We start from the raw sequence: 19,648 nt of genomic DNA, 5'->3' as shown, positions 1-19,648 counted from the left end.
TTGATAGCCCGCTTCATTTTATGACTTTTCTATTGGTCTTGATTTTTATAGCAGTATAAACAAACTAAATCATTTCTTGCAAGACTTCAGAGCATAAGCATCTCGGGTGGGGGTGGGGGAAGGGAGAAAGGAAAGAAAAAAAAAGGGAAATCTGAGAGTGGGAAGGGGGCGGTGTGGGGCGTCGAGGCGGGGAGGGCGCAGGCTGGAGTTGGAGCCGGGTGCCCGCCGCCAGCAGGCAGAGCGAGAAAAACGACAATAGCCTGGATGTAAAAAGCTCGCCCCTGCTCCCGGTTCCCTCTCGGTAGCTCGTTTTGGCCAATGTCTGAATCCACCTGGGTAGCGCCTGATATGTATTTACCAGAGTTTTATTCCCCGTCATCTTCCCGCGTTCCTGGGGCAGCCGGGAAAGTGCCGGTCAGGCCCATTGCTGTTGATAATTTAAGGCATTTCCCACATGATCATGGGAACTGAAGTCCCTAACAAGGCGAGGCTTTAGCGCAATGGCCCCCAAATCTTCGGAATGACAAGAATGTCTTCAGAAATCACTTCAAAGCAAAGTAAAAGGATTTTCTATGACGGATCCAGTGATTTTTCCTCAATAAATAGGTTTTAGATTGTTACACACACGTAGAAGTGGAACAAAGGGAACTATCAGAAAATATATTGGTTGCCCCTAATAAAATTTATTTAGACAGTTTACTTCTCATAAAAAATAGAGATTGAATTTTGTACAAGATCCTGCCAAGGGACGATGCACAGGGAAATCATTTTTTTCTTTCTCCTTTTCCCTCCTTCTCTTTTCTAACGAAGCACAAAGAGCGTTCACAGGCCAGGGAATCGGCTCCTGACTCCAGCCGCCCTGCGCGCCCAGACAGAGCCAGAGAACTCTGTAGCTGCGAGGAAAGTCGGCTTGCTGGGAGAATAAAAAACAAAACAAAACAAAAAACAAAACAAAAAACACTTGACGACTGATAATGTAAATTACAAGCACAGCAACTATCAAATCAGTGTCTTTACTCCTGCTTTGCCGTCCAGTTCCAGATCAAGACTTAGAAATGTGTGTCTAGACCGGGAGGTGGGGTGGGATGGGGCCCCCCAGGCAGCTGGTGCCTTCCAGAGGAATTTGTGCTGATTGTATTTGTAATTCTGATTGTCTCTCTAATCGTATTTCTGCGTTCATTGTGAATCCTTTGTAGACACAGAAACAGACAGAATAAAAATATATACCGGGTGTTGTGGGAAGAATTGGGTAGTATGCCCAGAGCCCTAATTGCTTTTCCACTTACAAAAACCTCGGAGGTTTATTAAATGTAACTTTCGGCTGCTTGAGTTGTTTGTAAACTGCTCTCTTTTCTTTGCAGACAGTGGGCTGAAATATGGCGCGTTATTATTCACATTCCTGCTATTAAATGCTGAATTGTAACATTGTTCCCTTTAATGAGGAGCTCCTCCCTCAATAATTAACGATCTCACATTTTCCTATTTTCTTGCCTGATGAAAAGAATCAATTTTAATTCGTGGTAAATTACAGCCATGCTTTTGGGTATTATTTGCTTACAGAAAACAAATCAAGTGACTTGCACACTCCTGTTTACTTTTCCAGATAGGCAATAATCCAAACGCAATGGCAAATCAGATCGTGTTCCTCAGGCCTACCTAAGAAATGGAAAAGAATTAAAGGGTGGGGACACATACTAGAAGAAAATAAGGACGCTCTCAAGTCCACTGTGCTCGGAACAATGATGACCACTTTTCCCGCACATCCTGCCCTGGGCACCAGAACCTACACTCCCCCTCAGCCTCCACTCTCCCCACCTGACCCTGTCCCAGACTGGGGTTGGTGGTCTGCATCTGGCCACTCTGGAGTTTGAGACTGCTTAGTGTATGGCTTATTTTCGGGGAGTCATTTTGAGGGTGGGATGACTAGTAGGAAGGAGACCTGGGAGGGCGGCCAAGTGTCTGTAAAGGGGTAAAAGGCATTTCCATGCTTCTCTGCATAAAATAACTCTCTTGAGGTTTCCAGCAATAGAGACCACAGCCAAAGAGGCTTCTCTTCTGAGTGCCCCTGCCCGGCCACTGTGAAAGGGTCCTCCGCTCGCCTTCGGGAGAGGGCTCTGGAGGGCAAAGTGAAGCGTTTTTAACCCCTCTCAAACAGGCCTGGGCCCAGCCCAAATGTGCATCTTCCTGGCCTCCCAGGGCTGGGAGCGCAGGGACTCCGGGAGGCTCTCAGCCAGTTGTTCGATTGATGTCGCTGAGGGGGGCTTCTGGCCGCAACAATTCTGCCTACAGGACCCAGGATCCCCAGCCTCGGAGCCAAATGCCAAGCAACGTTCAGGATCCACACTTGGGGCTTTCTCTCTGTTTTTTAAACGCCGGTAGCAGGCTGCGTGTGCATGACACGTGTACTTGTGTGTGCTTGTGCGAGCAGTGCGTGTTCCTTGCCTGTTCACTCACACGGAGGGGGCATGCCAGGCGCTGCGGAGGGGCAGAAACCTGCCCCAAAGAGTCTCATTTCCTATCCCACCCAGAAGCCTTTCGCAATACACGAGCTCGACATATACACTTTTTTCTTTTCTGCAGTAAACAGTTTCCCACACATTCGAGTTTGCAAACTTCAACCTGACAGTCCACCCGTCTGACTTTTCGTGGGTGCAAGGGCCGGTCCCTTGCTCGTTTTTTCTCTCATCTTTCCCTTCTAACTACTGGCGCTCACGGCCCTCCACACAGAAAGCTCGACACAAAACAATGACGGATTAGTATCCGCCCCCTGACTGCGTATCTTGCTTCTCTCTCTTTTTTTTTTTTTCCTTTCGCCCCGTAATTTTAATGGCCCCAATTAGCCACACGGAATATAATAAGTGACATGGAGATTTTGTTTGCATGTGTTAAGTTCGTTGCTTTTCTGATTTCTATTTACTCAGGATAAATAATCATATATCAGTTATTCAGTTAGGTGACAAGGCTAGTAATTGGAATAAAAAGAAAAACATCTCATCCTTATCTCTTTCTATAACTAGATATAGCGCTAATAAGACTGCATCAATCTTATCTAGCAAATAAATAAAATAGACAAACAAACAAATTCGCCTCCAACAAGTTAATGCGGTGTATCTGAGTGGAAAGTAGATATTTTCACGCATTCTGGAGATGAGGAGTGACTTTTAATAAAATCACAAGAAAAACAAATGTAATTCTGTAAGCCATTTCTTAGAGCCGCCTGCGCTCGCCCACTCCCCGCTCGCTCCCCGCCCGGCTCCTACGTCCCAATCCTTTTCTTTTCGCGCGCAGTTAGTGCCAGGTTTGCAACAGACGCCGGGGCTCGGCCGCTCCAGCGACTCTACGCTTCGGGGGGTGGGGTGGGGGAGGGAGTTGAATCTATGGGTGAAGAGCCTTTCTCAAATAGGATTTCATCTCCCTATCTTTTCCTCCTTGCATCTCCTACCCTTTCTCTTCCCTTTCCCTCTTCCCTTTCTCTCTCTTTCCCCCTTCTCTTTATGCTCTCTTCCTTTTCTCTGTTTGCTCCTTTTCCTCCTTCCTCCTTTCTCTCCTTTTTCTCCCTTTCCGTCCTCCACTCCTTCCTCTCATTCTCTTTTCCATCGGTCCTCCCATCCGTCTCTCTTTCCCCTTTTCTCTCCTTTCCCTTTCTCTCTCCCCTTTTTCTCCTTCCCTCCCTCTCTTCTGTCTTCTCCCTTCCTCCCCCTTTTTTTTCTCCCCCGCTTCCCAGACCCTCGTCCCCTCCCCGCAACCCGAGTGCGGCTAATTCCGGGCGTCCATATTCACTCAATTAGAGAAATCTACAGAGAAGATCGATCTTCCATCTGCAGACATGCCAGCTTAACAAATTAGATTCTTGTTTCGTGCAGGTGATTTGGTGACAGTTGGGGAATTAGAAGTAATAAGTTGTTGTGTTTGAGCCCGGGCCCCCGCCCCCCCGCCCGCGCCCCTCCCCGCCCGGGGGCCCCTCGGCCGCGCCCGCCGCCCGGGCACCCCCTACCGCACCCCCCAGCCGGCCCGCGCCGCCGCAGCCGTCGCCGCATCCCCCGCCGTAATTAGTGCTGCTGCCCTCCATGTGGGCTCGATTAAACCGTGATTTAGCCGAAAGAAATATAATTATGGCTGCAAATAAAATAATCAGCATTGAAGAGCGATTTCCTTAATGAGATGGAGCGGTTGCACGTCACGGAGTAAAGGGGTCTCATTAAGAGGTGGTAATGAGGCTTGGGTGGATGGTGCAGTTACAAAATAGCCCAACTCCTCTGCAGGCCGGGCCCGTCCGCCCGAAGTGGCCGCCGCGTCGCCTTCCAGCCGTCCGGAGGTGCCGCGGTCCCAGAGGGGACTCGGGCACGCCCCGCCCGGCCCCCAGGGGGCGCAGCGCCCGCAGCGCGGCCTCCTCCCGGCGTCTCCCGCGCCGTCGGGCCGGGCGGGGGACACAAGCCGCCGCAGCGGCTAGGGGGCCCCGCCAGCCCGGCCCGCTCCGCCTCGGCTGGGCGGCCGGGTTGGCACAAGCAACTGCCAGGCCCCCGAACACTGGAGAAGCCGGCCCGAGGGAGGGGCCCTTGCCTGGGGCGGGTGCCGAGGGGCAGTCCAGGAAACTTCTGGAGCAGGTGGAAGTCCTCCCGGGTAGACGTGAGCTCCATCGGGAAAAGGGTGTCACAAAAACAGGTGTTCAGAGGCAGGGGTGCCACCGCGGCACCCCAGAACCCCGGGTCAGCTCGCGCGGGCACCGCGTCTGGGAGTCCTGGCGTGGAAGGGCCTCGGGGGTTCTCATTCTCTCCAAGTCTCTTTCCACATTTTATTAAAGTACTGAAAAGGCAACAACTCTGTTTTTACCACGTCTTTTTTTTAAGTCTAAAATAAATTATTCCAAAGGGTCTTAAACGGGTACCTCTGATCTTTCTGGTTTATTATTAGGCCAAGGACGACCTATGAATTTCTTCTCTGCATCACAGTGTATACATGTGCATGCTCCCAATGTCCAGAGGTGGTGATGCCTCAGTATTTATTTCTAATTAGGTTGTTAGCCCTCTCCTTGGCTCAGTTTCATCATTTAGACCCATTCTTAATGGGACAAGGAAATTTACGTTATTTACACAAGGTGACCAATGAGGCAGCTGACACACTTTCCTTTATTCATCCAACCAACATTTGCTGAGCATCTACTATATGTTGGGCACTGAGGGGGTGAGAGATGAACAGAGAGACAGACGCTTGGCTTAGTAGAGCTCACAATGGCCTGCATTGAATTTTTCCACTACAGTAGACTGTGGCCATCAGGATTTGTACCTGTAGGAGGCAAAGATAACCCAGGAAGAAGCTCAGTTTGTTTTGGTGGGCTCTCACCCTCTCTTACCTTCTCAGTCCGTATTTTCTTCTCACCCAGAAACCTGAGATCTCAAGGAAGAAAGTAATTTGAATTAACTTTCTTAGGTGTTAAGAGTTAATGTAATATCCTTCACGGAATGTTCCCATTTTTGTAAAAGGACTGCAAGGAGAGGCACATTGCCTAGATAAGTGACTTTTCCATATCTGCCTAGTGGTGGTGGGAGACTTGAGACAGAAGGATTTGGGGGTTACTGTGATCCAAATACTGGTTCCCTAATCAGCCTCACCAGTGCTGATGGAAACTCTTGCATATTTTTAAGAAACGTTTTTGGGGGGTGTGAAAGCTATGGACCACCTCCCATTAAAATGCATTCATTTACCAAAAACTTTAGGGGGTTCAAAACCCCTCTTGAGCTGCCTATGGGCCCCAGGTTATAAAAGAGTGATATTTGGGTGAAAATTTATGATTATCATCTTCAGAGAAAAAATGCAAATCTCTAGAGGCGTTCTACCAATAAGTCTGAATGTAGGGAACAGCTGGGTGAAGAATCAAAAAGAAATTGTCAAACCAGTAAGTTCCAAGAAAACAACTGGCTAGAAGATGCATGCAGTCTAACAAATTTATAACAATTTCATATCTTCCATCTGACCAAAATATAGGTTGATATTAATCCAAACCTATATTACATGTTTTCATGTTGCAGAGAATTGTCAGGAAACCTGGTTTGTTGGTGGGCAGCTCTTTCTCCTAGAGGCAGGCCCTGGGCACTCTGGCTGGAGAGATCAGCCTCATACAATGGTGGGTCATAAATAAACAGACCTAACCCTGGGTGGAGGTGCAAGTGAATGTGATTAAAATTTACACGCTGGGACCACAGAGAGTGAAGGGTGATTAAAGTCTGTCTTAAGCCTACTAAAGCCCCCAAATCCAGACCTTAAGCTAATTCTTTCATTCACTCCCCAAAGGCATTTCACACATTAGGGCCTGAAAGCCAGTAACAGGGCTGCCTTCTCCACCCTCCTGCACTTTCCTAAGTTGCTGACATATGGAACCAAAGAGCCTTTTCTGTGTAGGAGATAGCTCTTTCCCAACTGCTTTAGAACAAGGATTTACTCTACCCCCCCCCCTTAATTTTTGAGAGGTCTCCAAGTCACCCATTAAAAAGGAGATGGACTTTTACATATATTTTCCCAGTAGAATTTTTTTTCACACTCTAGGAAGCAGCTGTGGTAGGGAAGGGAATATGTATTAGTTAGGATACACAGGCTGCTGTAACAGAGACCCCAAATTAGAGTGGCTTAGAACATATAGGATTTTATTTATCTCTCACATAACAGCCCATGAAAAACATGCCAAGGCCAATATGGCAGGCAGCTCTAAAAGACTGGGAACCTACCCTTCTTCTTCCGTGTGTGTGTGTGTGTGTGTGTGTGTGTGTGAGAGAGAGAGAGAGAGAGAGAGAGAGAGAGAGACAGTGGCTATTCACAGGCATGATCATAGTGTACTGCAGCCTTGGGCTGAAATGATCCTCCTGCCTCAGTCTCTCCAGTAGCTTGGAAAACAGGCTTGGCCACCATGCCCAGCCCAGCCTTCTTTATTGTTCTCTGTCTTCCTTAACATATTCTTCCATCTTGCAGCCTAAGATGGCTGCTCCAGCTCCTGCCATCACCTCTGCATGTTGGGTAGCTGGAAACGGAGATGAAGAGGAAGGCTCATTCCTTTCTTTTAAGGGCATGGCTCAAAAATGCTTCTATTACTTCCTCTCACAATGCATGGAACAGAGTTTAGTCACATGGCCATACCCACCTAAATAGAAATTGAGTGCTATAGTCTTTACCTGAGCTGGTTAAAACATGAGAGAGAAGGCTCCATGGTTTTCCTGCTCTGGGAGGGGAGAAAAATGCTATCTTCAATATGGCCCTAATTTATGACTTGACCCCATCTTCAGTCTTCTCTAATACTTGTACTGAAAAAAAATGGTGTGTGTTTGCCAGAGGAGGGATGGAAGGTGGAAAGTGGAGGCAGAGGGGCCAGGTAGTAGCCTAATGTAATAATCCAAGGGGAAAATGATGGCTGCTTGGACCAGAATGAGAGCAGTGGAGGAGGTGATAAGTGGATGGAATCTAGAAGTATTTCCTAGGAAGCCTAGGATGTGCTTCTAGATGTGGGGTATGAGAAAGAAGAGCCGAGGATAATGCCATTCATTGATTATCTATTCATCCATTGACTGTTTTTTTTTTTTTTAGAGACAGGGGTCTTGCTATGTTGCCCAGGCTAGCCTTGAGCTCCTGAGTACATGGGATCCTTCCACCTCAGTGTCCTGAGTAGCCAGGATTGCAGTTGCTCACCACCACACCTGGCTCTAAATTGTTATTGAGCACTGGCTGTGAGCAAGGCACTGAGCTAGGGCCTGTGGATACAATGGGTATAGTCTTGCTTTTATAATTGACAAAAATAGCCAGCAGAGAAGTAAACACAAGTATGATGTATGTAATAAAAAGCAAATCCCAGAGGCTTTGAGATAATAACTCAGAGGAAATGAACCTAGTCTAGGGGTCTGGGAGGTGACGTCTAAGCTGAGACATGAAGTGTGCATAGGGAGTGGTCAGGAAATTGAGGTGAGCTGGGGCCATAAGGGGAAACATGTTCCTGTAGAGGAATTCGCTTTAAGCCCTACTTCCCTCCATGCCTTCATGTTGTCTACTTGGGATAGAATGAAACCCTGGACTTAGTTTATGCTTAGTTCATGCTATCTCTCTGAAGAGAAAATGCTTTTTGAAGTTCAATTCAAGTTAATTAAATTCAATCAACATTTGTAGGTTCTGGGCCAGGTTCCCAGCCCAAAGACTAAATAGCCCATGGTACCATTTAACTGAGAGAAGATAATAAAATTGAAATCATTGAATTTTAGGAAAGGCAGAGTTGTTCTCTATGAGGTCAAGCTAAAACTCAAAGGATTTCAACATAGGAAGATGTGCTGTGGTGTGACATGATCAAAATCTATACAATTCAGGACGGCAACAAAAATCTATACAATTCAGTATGGTGATGAGAGTGTAAATATAGATTAGGAGACAACCTACAACCTTCGTTTAAAGCATTTAAAAAGTCCTTTATACATGGGAAATTAAACGTGAGGAATGCATTCCCTCCAAGGGGTGGTAAAATTACTATATTTGTTGGGATGAGAGTTCAGTGGCTATAAAAGAAGCAACAGCAGCAGTAACAAAAACCAACAGTGGCTTAAACAAGATAGAAGTTTCTCTCTCACTTAATAGTCTAAAGGCAAGAACTCCAGGACTGTCATGGTTGGTCTATGGTGTCAGCGACCCTGCCTCTTCTATCTTGTTTCTATCTGCTAGGATGTCCCCCTTGTCCATGTTATCCAGGATGGCTCACCACCATGTCATATTCTAGCCAGCAGGAAGAGAAAGGAGAAAGACAAGAGTATCCTTCTTCCTTTGAAAGCACAACCCTAAAGATGCACACATCACTTCTCAATCCCATTGTCAAGAACTTGGTCAAATGACCACACCCAGCTACAGGGAAGGCTGGGAAATCGTATTTTTATACTAGATATTCGTATTCCATGTGAGAACAGAGAGTTATATTAGTGAGAGACAGAAAGAGAGAACAGACACTAGAGTCTCTAGCAGTCTTTGTGGACTAAGGGGTTCTTTTTCTCACTCAGAACTTCCAAAGTTAGTGCTTGAAAGAAAGTTTTCAGGAGTGTGTGTGTGGAGGTACAAGGGTTGGCAGACACCCCTGAATCAGAGGCCTCACCTCCTTCTTTGGATTCTTTCACGTGACTTCCTGCTGGCACCCAGGTGCTGCTGCCCCCTTAAATATTTTGGCTGAAGTAAAGATCAAAACCTTTCCCTGGGCTTCCCTTAGCCAAGACTGCATGGAGTTTTCAAAGAGTTTAATATAGATAGATGTAGAGAAGACAAAGAAGAGCATAAACATAGAAAATACAAGAAACGTGTAACCTTCCCAGCTTACAAAGTCCAAGATCTCTATCAGCTCTTCCTTTGTCTTGCCTGGAAGGTTAAGCTCAACTTCTCCAGCATCTTGACCTCAGCCTTCATTCCCTGGGTCTTAGCTTGTCTCTGCATGGAGGATGATTGCTTTAATATTCACCTTCCAGGAACAACCTGCAGTAGTAGTTCAGGTGAGGTATCGTCCTTATACAGGATGAGAAGGAGCTGCCTTCCCTGGACCTTGGCTTTAAACAGCCCCATTTGGACCATCTCCAGCTGCAGCCCATCAAGAGCCTGCTCTTCCCCCTGTAGACTACCTGGGGCCCCAGAATTCCTTGCCCAACAGTCCTGCTCCTGCTTCCAGAACTTCTGTGGGTCTCTCCCACATCTGCCCATCTGTCATGTGCACACTCCCAGGCCCAAGAGGCAGCTGCTTGTGATGAGATGTGGGGGGAGCTTGGACAACTGGGCTGGGCTGACCACTTGTGCATGTGAGAGGCCTCTTGCTGCCCTGGATGCAGCTGGTGGGCAGGAAGAGAAGGTGCAAACCTGGAGCTAGGGGCTGGGACTCCAAACATTATAAATTTGAACTTGAACTTCTAGGTTGTTATGAAGATATAGTTGTTAAGGTAAGAAGACAGGACATATTTCACTGAACCGTTTGTTAGCTTAATTTATAGTTTTTAAATATTTGGACATATAGTATGTGGGCCTCTGTTTGTACTCTTGCTCCAGGTCCTGCAAATGTTAGGGTAGGCTTGGGCTCTCTTGCCACATATGTTGTTATCTTTAAAAGTTACAGCATGTGAGATTCCTCTTCTGCATCCTACACTTCTAATTTCCAACGTGCAGCCAAGTCAGATTATGAAGGAAGGCCCTCCCTGCTCAGATGGAAGGCTGCTACCAGGATGCACACACACTAGCCTTTTGCTTTTTCTCAGACTTGCCATTCTCATTCCAACCTCTGGCCATGGTACCTTCTGGTTTGTTCCTTCTTCCTGAAGGATACATCTCTGGACTTTCACATGATTACAGCTCTCTCTTTATTCAGGTCTCTGTAAAATTTTATCTCTGTAGAGATGCCCTTCCTGACATCTCCTCTCCAAACTTAAAAGAGTCCCCCAAAAGAGTCAAGTAGATCCATAATTCGTCATCCTTTATCTTGCTTTATTTTTTCAGCACAGCACTCATCACTATCTGAAAAGTGTGCTATGTGCTTATTTGTTTATTACCTCTTTCCCTGAGCAGAATGCAAGCCCCGTAATGACTAAACCTTTGTCTTCATATCTTAGTACCCCTAGAGCCTTGTACAGTTTCTGATGCATAATAATGTGCAAAAAAATTTTGTTGAATGAATAAAAGGAAGAATGAATGAATGATCTAGTTGTTCAGTAGCAGTTGGGAATCAAATTTCCCAATTCAAACTAATCTTAGTGAGCAATCAGAATTATGAAGAAGAGTTTATTATTATTATTGAAATTTATGCCACCCATTCAGGATGGGGTCAACCTAGCCAATTCCATGTGTGTAGAGCAGTCCAGAATGAGAGTGGACAACTGCCTGATGATGCAATGTTAAAATGGCCCTGTTGGTAAAGAGCCCAGTGTGACTTTTGCAAATGAATGTAGGCTCTCCCTCTCCAGCTCTGTGCTCAAGGCTAAGCCCTGGAAAATGAGCCCAATGCAGAGACTGCCTTGTTAGTCATTGGTGGTGAGGGACTCCATTTTTGGACAGGAGACTGGGCTGAAATTTGATGCACATAAAATAGAGGATGCTGAAGTGAAGGGTCATATACCATCCATGCCAGAAGAGTCCTTGGGAATTATTGCCTAAAATTTGCGTCTTTAAAGATGAGACACAGAGGTCCCAGGGGACCAAGGTGGCATGACAACTAATAGAAATCAAAACTGGGGCTTGGGTCTCCCAACCCCCAGAACTGTTTTCACTCTCCTGGATTAACCTGATTAGTGTCATAGAAACTGCCAGGATTAGTATGAAATTTCTATCAAACACTAAGCGCAGTGACACTTATTAGAAGAATCCCTACTAGCAGAGATTCCCTAAATGATCTGTAAAATGGGGATAATCATAGTACCTGCCTCCTGAGGTTGAGGTGAATCTTCCTGTGGAGCACTTACAGTGCTGTGTCAATGATAGCTGCTGCTATGTTTCTTATTAACCCTTCCCATTCCCACCCATTCATGAACACATTTCCCATACCCTTGCTGAGAAGTTGTATTTGGCTACAGTTATTATGGAAACAAGAGGATTGGCCCCTGGAGCCCTGTTCTAACCCAGAATAGACGTATGGGGCGGTCCACAGAGCATAAAGTTACAACCAGGCCTGATGCCAATGGTCCTACAAGCAGCTCCCACAAGTCTGTAAGTGGCCAAGCAGCATGAGCACCCTACTATCCTGGGCAGGTGCCCGGAAACCTCAGAGGTGCTACTTGGCATGAAGCAACTGCTCCTTGCAGGGCAGGGACGTGCCACAGCTGCAGCCCTTTGAGATTCTCAAAGTCCCGTTTTCAATTTGGAGCCTAGAGCTGAAGAGATAAATTGAGAATATTGATCAGCTCATCAGCTCACAATTAAGATGTTCTTTTTCCCCCTTCTGAAATTTGGTGTATGGCTGTGGTAAAGGGAGGAATGGCTGTCCCTCATAGCGACTGCACACAGGCTCTCAAGCCACTTCCAGGTTACCACACCATAATATTTTTGTTGTCATTCATTCTTATCTATCCACAGCCATCAAATATCACCTCCTTTCATGAAGGGATGGTGCAAAGTGGGCAGACCTTCAAGTGAGAAAGAAACAGGGATAAGCGGCTAGGAAAGGGCGTCCCACCAACACTTGTAGGTCGGAACTGTCAAAGAAGTCCAAGTCCTCTGTCTTTCTGTGGAGCCACAAGATCTGGAGAAAGGGAAGTGTGTTCATCTCAGGAAAAGATTGAGGACTCAACTTTAGAAAAAGAAAAAGGGGGTAGTGGTGGAATAAAGAAGTAGGCAGCATCAAATCTGTTCAGGCCACATCTTGGCAGAATACTATGCCTGCCCTCTTTGCTTCCAGAATTTCAAGGCCAGGTGACATAGCATCATAAAACTTTAAATCTTATTGCTGTTAGAAAATAAACATGTGTGTGCACATGCACACACACATACACACACACAGACACACAAATACTACTGTCTAAGCTCACAAGCACCGGCATTACCTGACCCCTGTTTATCTCTCTACCTCCACTTCTGATTGGTAGGACACACATCAGCCACCTTAGCCTCCTGAAAATTCATAAAATAATTTTTCCTATGATTCAAGGCCCTTACACATGCTTTTCCCTTTCCACTCAGTGCTCTTCCCCTATTCTTCACATAGCAGGCTTCTTCTTGGCTTTCAGACCTCAGTTGAAATCTCGCCTTCCAGGCAAGGCCTTTCTCATCTTTCTCCCACCAGGCCCTTTCCTCTCTGGGGTTCCCTTTTATCCCAGGACCCCACTATCACCCCCATAGCCCTCTCCCAATGTTATTATTGAGTTAAGTGTCTGCTTGCTTATTGTCTCTCCCATTTCAAAATGATTTCTCTGAGGGAAGGACCATATCTGTTTTCTGCACAGAATACAATAGGTACTCAAGTGTCCACCCAGCTGCTCCAATCAAAAGGATTAAAGTCACCCTCAAATCATCACTTGTTACCACCCAGACATACAATTCAATGGCAAACCTTCCTGGATTTATTTTCAAAATATATCCCAAGATCTCCCCACCTTCACGGTCACAGGTTCAAGCCACTATATAGGGTACCTGGATTACTACAACAGCTGAATAGCCTCCTCCTCTTGTCCCCACCTCTGTCCTTGCACCTCTCCATGCTACCCCCAGCACAGCAGTTGGAATGGAAGTCCAATTATGTCACTCCCCTGGGCAAACCCTCCACCAAAAATGGACAAATGAGATCACTTCAAGTTAAAAAGTTTCTGCACAGCAAAGGATACAATCAACAAAGGCAGGGGACAACCCACAGAATGGGAGAAAACATTTGGAAACTATCCATCTGACAAGGAATTAATAAGCAGAATATATGGAGCTCAAACAACTCTATAGGGAAAAGTCTAATCTGATCAAAAAATGGGCAAAAGATTCGAATAGACATTTCTCAAAAGAAGACATACAAATGGCAAACAGGCATATGAAAAGCTGCTTGACATTACTGATCATCAGAGAGATGCAAATCAAAACTATAATGAGGTATCATCTCACTCTAGTTAAAATGGCTTTTATCCAAAAGACAGGCAATAACAAATGCTGGCTAGGATATGGAGAAATGGGAATCCTTGTATGTTGGTGGGAATGTAAATTAGTGTGGGGAACAGTTTGGAGGTTCTTCATAATGTTGATATGATATACCCCACTGATTGATTTGCATATGTTGAACCATCCTTGCATCCCTAGGATAAATCCCACTTGGTCATGATGAATGATCTTTTCTATTTATTTACTAATTTATTTAATGTATTTATTTTGAGACAGAGTCTCACTCTGTAATCCAGGCTGGAGTGCAGTGGTGCAATCTCAGCTCACTGCAACCTCTGCCTCCTGGGTTTAAGCAATTCTCCTGCCTCAGCCTCCTGAGTAGCTGGGAATCCAGGTGCACACCACCACGCCCAGCCAATTTTTTATTTTTATTTTTAGTAGAAACAGGGTTTCACCATGTTGGCCAGGCTGGTTTCAAACTCCTGGCCTCAAGTGATCTGCCTGCCTTGGCCTCTCAGAGTGCTGGGATTACAGGCATGAGCCACCACTCCTGGTGAATGATCTTTTTAATGTGTTGTTGAATTTGGTTTGCTAGTATTTTACTGAGGATTTTTTCATCAATGTTCATCAGGGATATTAGCCTAGAGTTTTCTTTTTTGGATGTATCTTTGTCTGGTTTTGGTATCAAGGCAATACCGACCTCGTAGTATATGTTTGTAAGTATTCCCTCATCTATTTTTCACATTAGTTTGAGTAGGATTGGTATTTACCACTTCTTTCAATGTTTGGTAAAATTCAGCAGTGAAGCCATCAGATCCCAGACTTTCCTTTGCTAGGAGACTTTTTATCATGGCTTTGATCTGGATACTTGTTTTTGGTCTGTACAGATTTTGGATTTCTTCATGCTTTAATCTTGGTAGGTTGTATGTGACTAAGAATTTATTCAGTTCTTCTACATTTTTCAATGTATTGGCAGATAGTTGCTCATAGCAGCCTCTAGTGATCCTTTGAATTTCTGCAGTATCAGTTGTAATGTCTCCTTTTTCATCTCTGATTTTATTTATTTAGGTCTTCTCTCTTTTTTCCTTAATTAGTCTGACTAAAAGTTTGTTGATTTTGTTTAACTTTTTAAAAAACCAACATTTTGTTTCATTTGATCTTTTGTGTTGTTTTCTTCATTTCAATTTCATTTATTTCTGCTCTGATTTTTATTATTTCTTTTCTTCTACTAATTTTTGGTTTGCTTTGCTCTTGCTTTTCTAGTTCTTTAAATGCATTGTTACATTGTTTATTTGGAGACTTTCTACTTTTTTGATGAAGGTGCTTATAGCTATAAACTTTCCTCTTAGTACTGCTTTCACTTTATCCCATAGGTTTTAAGAAATTTTAAAATTTTCCTCTTAATTTCTTTATTGATCTACTGGTCATTAAGGAGTATATTATTTAATTTCTATGTGTTTGTATAATCTCCAAAATTCCTCTTGTTAAGGATTTTTAGTTTTTTCCATTGTGGTCAGAGAAGATATTTGATATAACTTCAATTTTTTTGAATGTTTTAAGACTTGTTTTGTGGCCTAACGTATGGTCTATCCTTGAGAATGATTCATGTGCTGAGGAGAGAAGAATGTGTATTCTGCAGCCATTGGGTTAAATTTTCTGTAAATAGATTTAGGTCCATTTGGTCTATAGTGTAAGTTAAGTCTGATGTTTCTTTGCTGATTTTCTGTCTGGACAATCTGTTCAATGCTGAAAGTGGGGTGTTGAAATCTTCAGCTATTACTGTATTGGGGTCTATCTCTTTCTTTAGCTCTAATATTTACTTTGTTTATCTGGGTTCTCCTGTGTTGAATGCATATATATTTACAATTGTTATATCCTCCTGCTGAATTGACCTCTTTATCATATAATTACCTTCACTGTCTCTTTTTATAGTTTTTATCTTGAAATCCATTTGATCTGATATATGTATAGCTACTTCTGTTCTTTTTTGGCTTCCATTTGCATGGAATATCTTTTTGCATCCCTTTATTTTCAGTCTATGTGTGTCTTTATAGGTGAAGTGTGTTTCTTGTAGGCAACTGACTATTGGGTCTTGTTTTCTCAACCATTCAGTCACTCTATGCCTTTTGATTGGAGAGGTTAGTTCATTTACATTCAATATTATTTTTGATAAGTAAGGTCTTATACTTGCCATTTTGTTATTTGTTTTCTAGTTGTTTTGTGATCTTTTCTTCCTTCTTTCCTTCCTTCCTGTCTTTCTTTTAGTGAAGATGACTTTTTCTGGTGGTATGTTTTAAAATCTTGTGTGTGTGTGTGTGCGTATGTTTTGTGTGTATTTGTTGTATGTTTTTTGATTTGAGATTACCATGCAACTTGCATATAATATCTTGTAACCCATTATTTTAAACTGATGACAACTTAGCACTGATTACACACACAAGTAAAGAGGAAACTAAAAAAACTCTACACTTTAACTTAATTTCTTGCTTTTTAACTTGTTTCTATTTATATCTTATTGTACCGTCTATGTCTTGAAAAGTTGTTGTAGCTATTATTTTTGATTGGTTCATCTTTTAGTCTTTCTACTCAAGATATGAGTAGTTTACACACCACAATTACAGTATTATTATATTCTGTGTTTTTTTATGTAGCTACTGTCACCAGTGAGTTTTGTACCTTCAGATGATTTCTTACTGCTTATTAACATCTTTTTCTTTCAGATTGAAGAACTCCCTATAGCATTTCTTGTAGGGCAGGTCTGTTGTTAATGAAATCCCTCAGCTTTTGTTTGTCCGGGAAGGTCTTCATTTCTCCTTCACGTTTGAAGGATATTTTCAATGGATATATTATTGTAGAATAAAAGTTTTTCCTTCAGCACTTTAAATACATCATACCACTCTCTCTTGGCTTGCAAGTTTCCCACTGAGAAGTCTGCTGCCAAGCATATTGGTACCCCATTGTATGTTATTTGTTTCTTTTATCTTGCTGCTTTTAGGGTCCTTTCTTCATCCTTGACCTTTGGGAGTAGGGTCCTTTCTTTATCCTTGACCTTTGAGGTAGTATTATTTGGGTTAAATCTATTTGGTGTTCTATATCCTTCTTGTACTTGAATATTGATATCTTTTTTTAGGTTTGGGGATCTCTCTGCTTATTATTCCTTTGAATAAATTTTCTATCCTCCATCCCATCTCTTCTTTAAGGCCAGTAACTTAGATTAGCCCTTTGGAGGCTATTTTATAGTTCTCGTAGGCATACATCATTCTTTTTATGCTTTTTTCTTTTGTCTCCTCTGACTGTGTATTTTCAAATAGCTTGTCTTCAAGGTCACTAATTCTTTCTTCTGCTTGTCCAATTTTGCTGCTAAGGGACTCATGCATTCTTCAGCATGTCAGTTGTGTTTTTCAACTCCAGAATTTCTGCTTGATTTTTAAAAATTATTTAATTCTGTTTGTTACATTTATCTAATGGGATTCTGAATTCTTTCTCTGTGTTATCTTGAATTTCATTGAGTTTCTCAAAACGGTGATTTTTGAATTCTCTGTCTGAAAGGTCAGATATCTCTGTCTCTCTGGGATTAGTCCCTGATGCCTTATTTAGTTTGTTTGGTGAGATCATGTTTTCCTGAAGGGACTAGATGCTTGTGGATGTTTGTTGGTGTCTGGGCATTGAAGAGTTATGTATTTATTGCTGTGGTTCTTACAGATTCATAGAGGTACTGCCCTGGAGATCTTGGATAAGATCCAGAAGAATTCTCTGGATTACCAGGCAGAGACTCCTATTCTCTTCTCTTACATTCTCCTAAACAAATGGAGTCTCTCTCTGTTCTGAGCTGCCTGGAGCTGGGGGAGGGGTAACAAAAGCACCCTTGTGGCCACCACCACAGGACTGTGCTGGGTCAGACCTGAAGCCAACACAGCACTGGGTCTTGCCCAAGGCCCATGGTAATCACTGTCTGGCTACCACCTATGTTCACTTAAGGCCTAGGGCTGTACAATCAACAGGTGGCAAGTCCATCCAAGCTTGTGTTCTTTTTTTCAGGGCAGTGAGTTTCCCCTGGTCCTGTGTGAGTCCAGAGATGCCATCCAGGAGCCAGGGCCTCAAGTCAGAAATCTTAGGAATCTACCTGGTGCTCTACTCTACTGTGCCTGAGCTGGCACCCAAACCACAAGACAAAGTCCTTCACACTATTCTCTCCTCTTTCCACAAGCAGGGGAGTCTCTCCTTATGGCCACTACTGCCCCAAGCCCACGGTGAGTACTGTCTGGCTACCACTGATAATCATTCAAGGCTCAAGGGCTCGTCAGTCAGCTTGTGGTGAGTGATGCCAGGCCTGGGGCTCACCCTTCCAGGCAGTGGGTCCCCCTCTGGCCAAAGGCAGGTCCAAAAATGCCATCCAAGAGCCTCGGCCTAGAAACAGGAACCTCAAGGGCCTCCTTGGTCCTCTACTCCACTGCAGCCAAGCTGGTAATTGAGGTGCAAGACAAAGTCCTTTTTACTCTTCCCTCTCGTTTTCTCAAGCAGGAGTCCCTCCTCATAGCCACCCCAGCTAGGAATATGCTGAGTTACATCTGAAGCCAACACATATTTGAGCTAACTTAGGGTCCACAGTGAGTACTGCCTGGGTATCACTGCTGATTATTCAGAGCCCAAGGGCTCTTTATTCAGCAGGTGGTGAGTGCTTCCAGGACTGGATCTTTCCCCTCAAAGCAGGGGGTTCCCTTCTGGCCCAGGATGTATATAGAAATGTGGTCTGGGAACGAGGGCCTGGAATGGGGGCCTCAGGACTCCGCCAGGTACCGTATCCTACTGTGGCAGAGCTGGCATCCAAGTTGCAAGACAAAGTCCTCTTTACTCTTCCCTCTCCTTTTCTCAAGCGGATGGAAGGATTCACTCCTGGAGCCATGAGCTGTACTGCTTGGGGTTGGGGGAGGGAAGATGTAAGCCCTCCTTGGCTGTCCCATTTGTTATCTCAGTAGGTCATGTGTCCCCCAAGTCCACTGGCTCCAAGCTCAACATAGTATCAAGACTTGCTCAGGAATTGCAGTCCTTATGGCCTAGACTGCTTTTCAAGTTTAGGTAGGAACCAGAGCCCTTTAGCCTGTTCTGCTGAGGCTTGCCAGAACTCAGGTTCCAACAACTGGAATGGGCAATTCACCTCTGGCTAGGCCAGTTTAAATGCTCCTCCATGGGTGTTGGCTGAGTTCTGCCCAGGGTTGCTTTCTGCTATGGCAGAGCAGCACTGAGTTCCAATGCACAGGCCCACAATCACTGCACTTTCCCTCCTCAACGCACACAAATTCTTGCTCAGTGTCATGCAGCCACTGCTGTGGGATGGGGCAGGGGTGGTGCTGGCCATTCAAGACTGTCTTTCCTACCGTCTTCAATGCTGTTTTCAGTGATATGAAGTTAAAACCAAGTACTAATTGCTCACCTGATTTTTGGTTCTGATGAAATTGCTTTTTTTGCGTGCATAGTTGTTCAATTTGGTGTTCCTGTGGGGAGGATAATCAGTGGAGGCTTCCATTTGGTCATCTTGCTCTGCCTTTTTCTGTTTTCACAATTCTTAATGGTAGTTGAAATGTACTTGAAATGATATTATATAGCTATCTGTTTACTTATTTTTTGTCCATCACTACCACAAATAATTAAGCTGCATTAGGGCAAGGGCCTTGGCCATCTTTGTTTTCCACTGTCTATCCAAAGTCTAGAAAGTCTCTGGGACACATTAGATGGTCAATCAGTGATATGGTTAGATATTTGTCCCCTCCAAATCTCATGTTGAAATGTAATCTCCAATGTTGGAGGTGGGGCCTGGTGGAAGGTGAGTGGATCGTGGTGATGGATCCCTCATGAATGGCTTAGCGCCATCCCCTTGGTGATGAGTGAGTTCTCACTCAGTTAGTTCACATAAGATCTTGTTTAAATGTCTGGGCGTCCCCTTTCTCCCTCTTGCTCTTTTTCTTACCATGTGACATGCTGGCTCTCCCTTCACCTTCTGCCATGAGGCCGTCACCAGAAGCAGATGCTGGTGACATGCTTCTTGTACAGCCTGCAGAACCATGAGCCAATTAAACCTCTTTCCTTATAAACTACC

Source organism: Pan troglodytes, chromosome 4 (assembly GCF_028858775.2).
Source record: "Pan troglodytes isolate AG18354 chromosome 4, NHGRI_mPanTro3-v2.0_pri, whole genome shotgun sequence".
In the NCBI taxonomy this organism is placed as follows: domain Eukaryota; kingdom Metazoa; phylum Chordata; class Mammalia; order Primates; family Hominidae; genus Pan; species Pan troglodytes.
Note: the sequence above shows the minus strand (reverse complement) of the source record.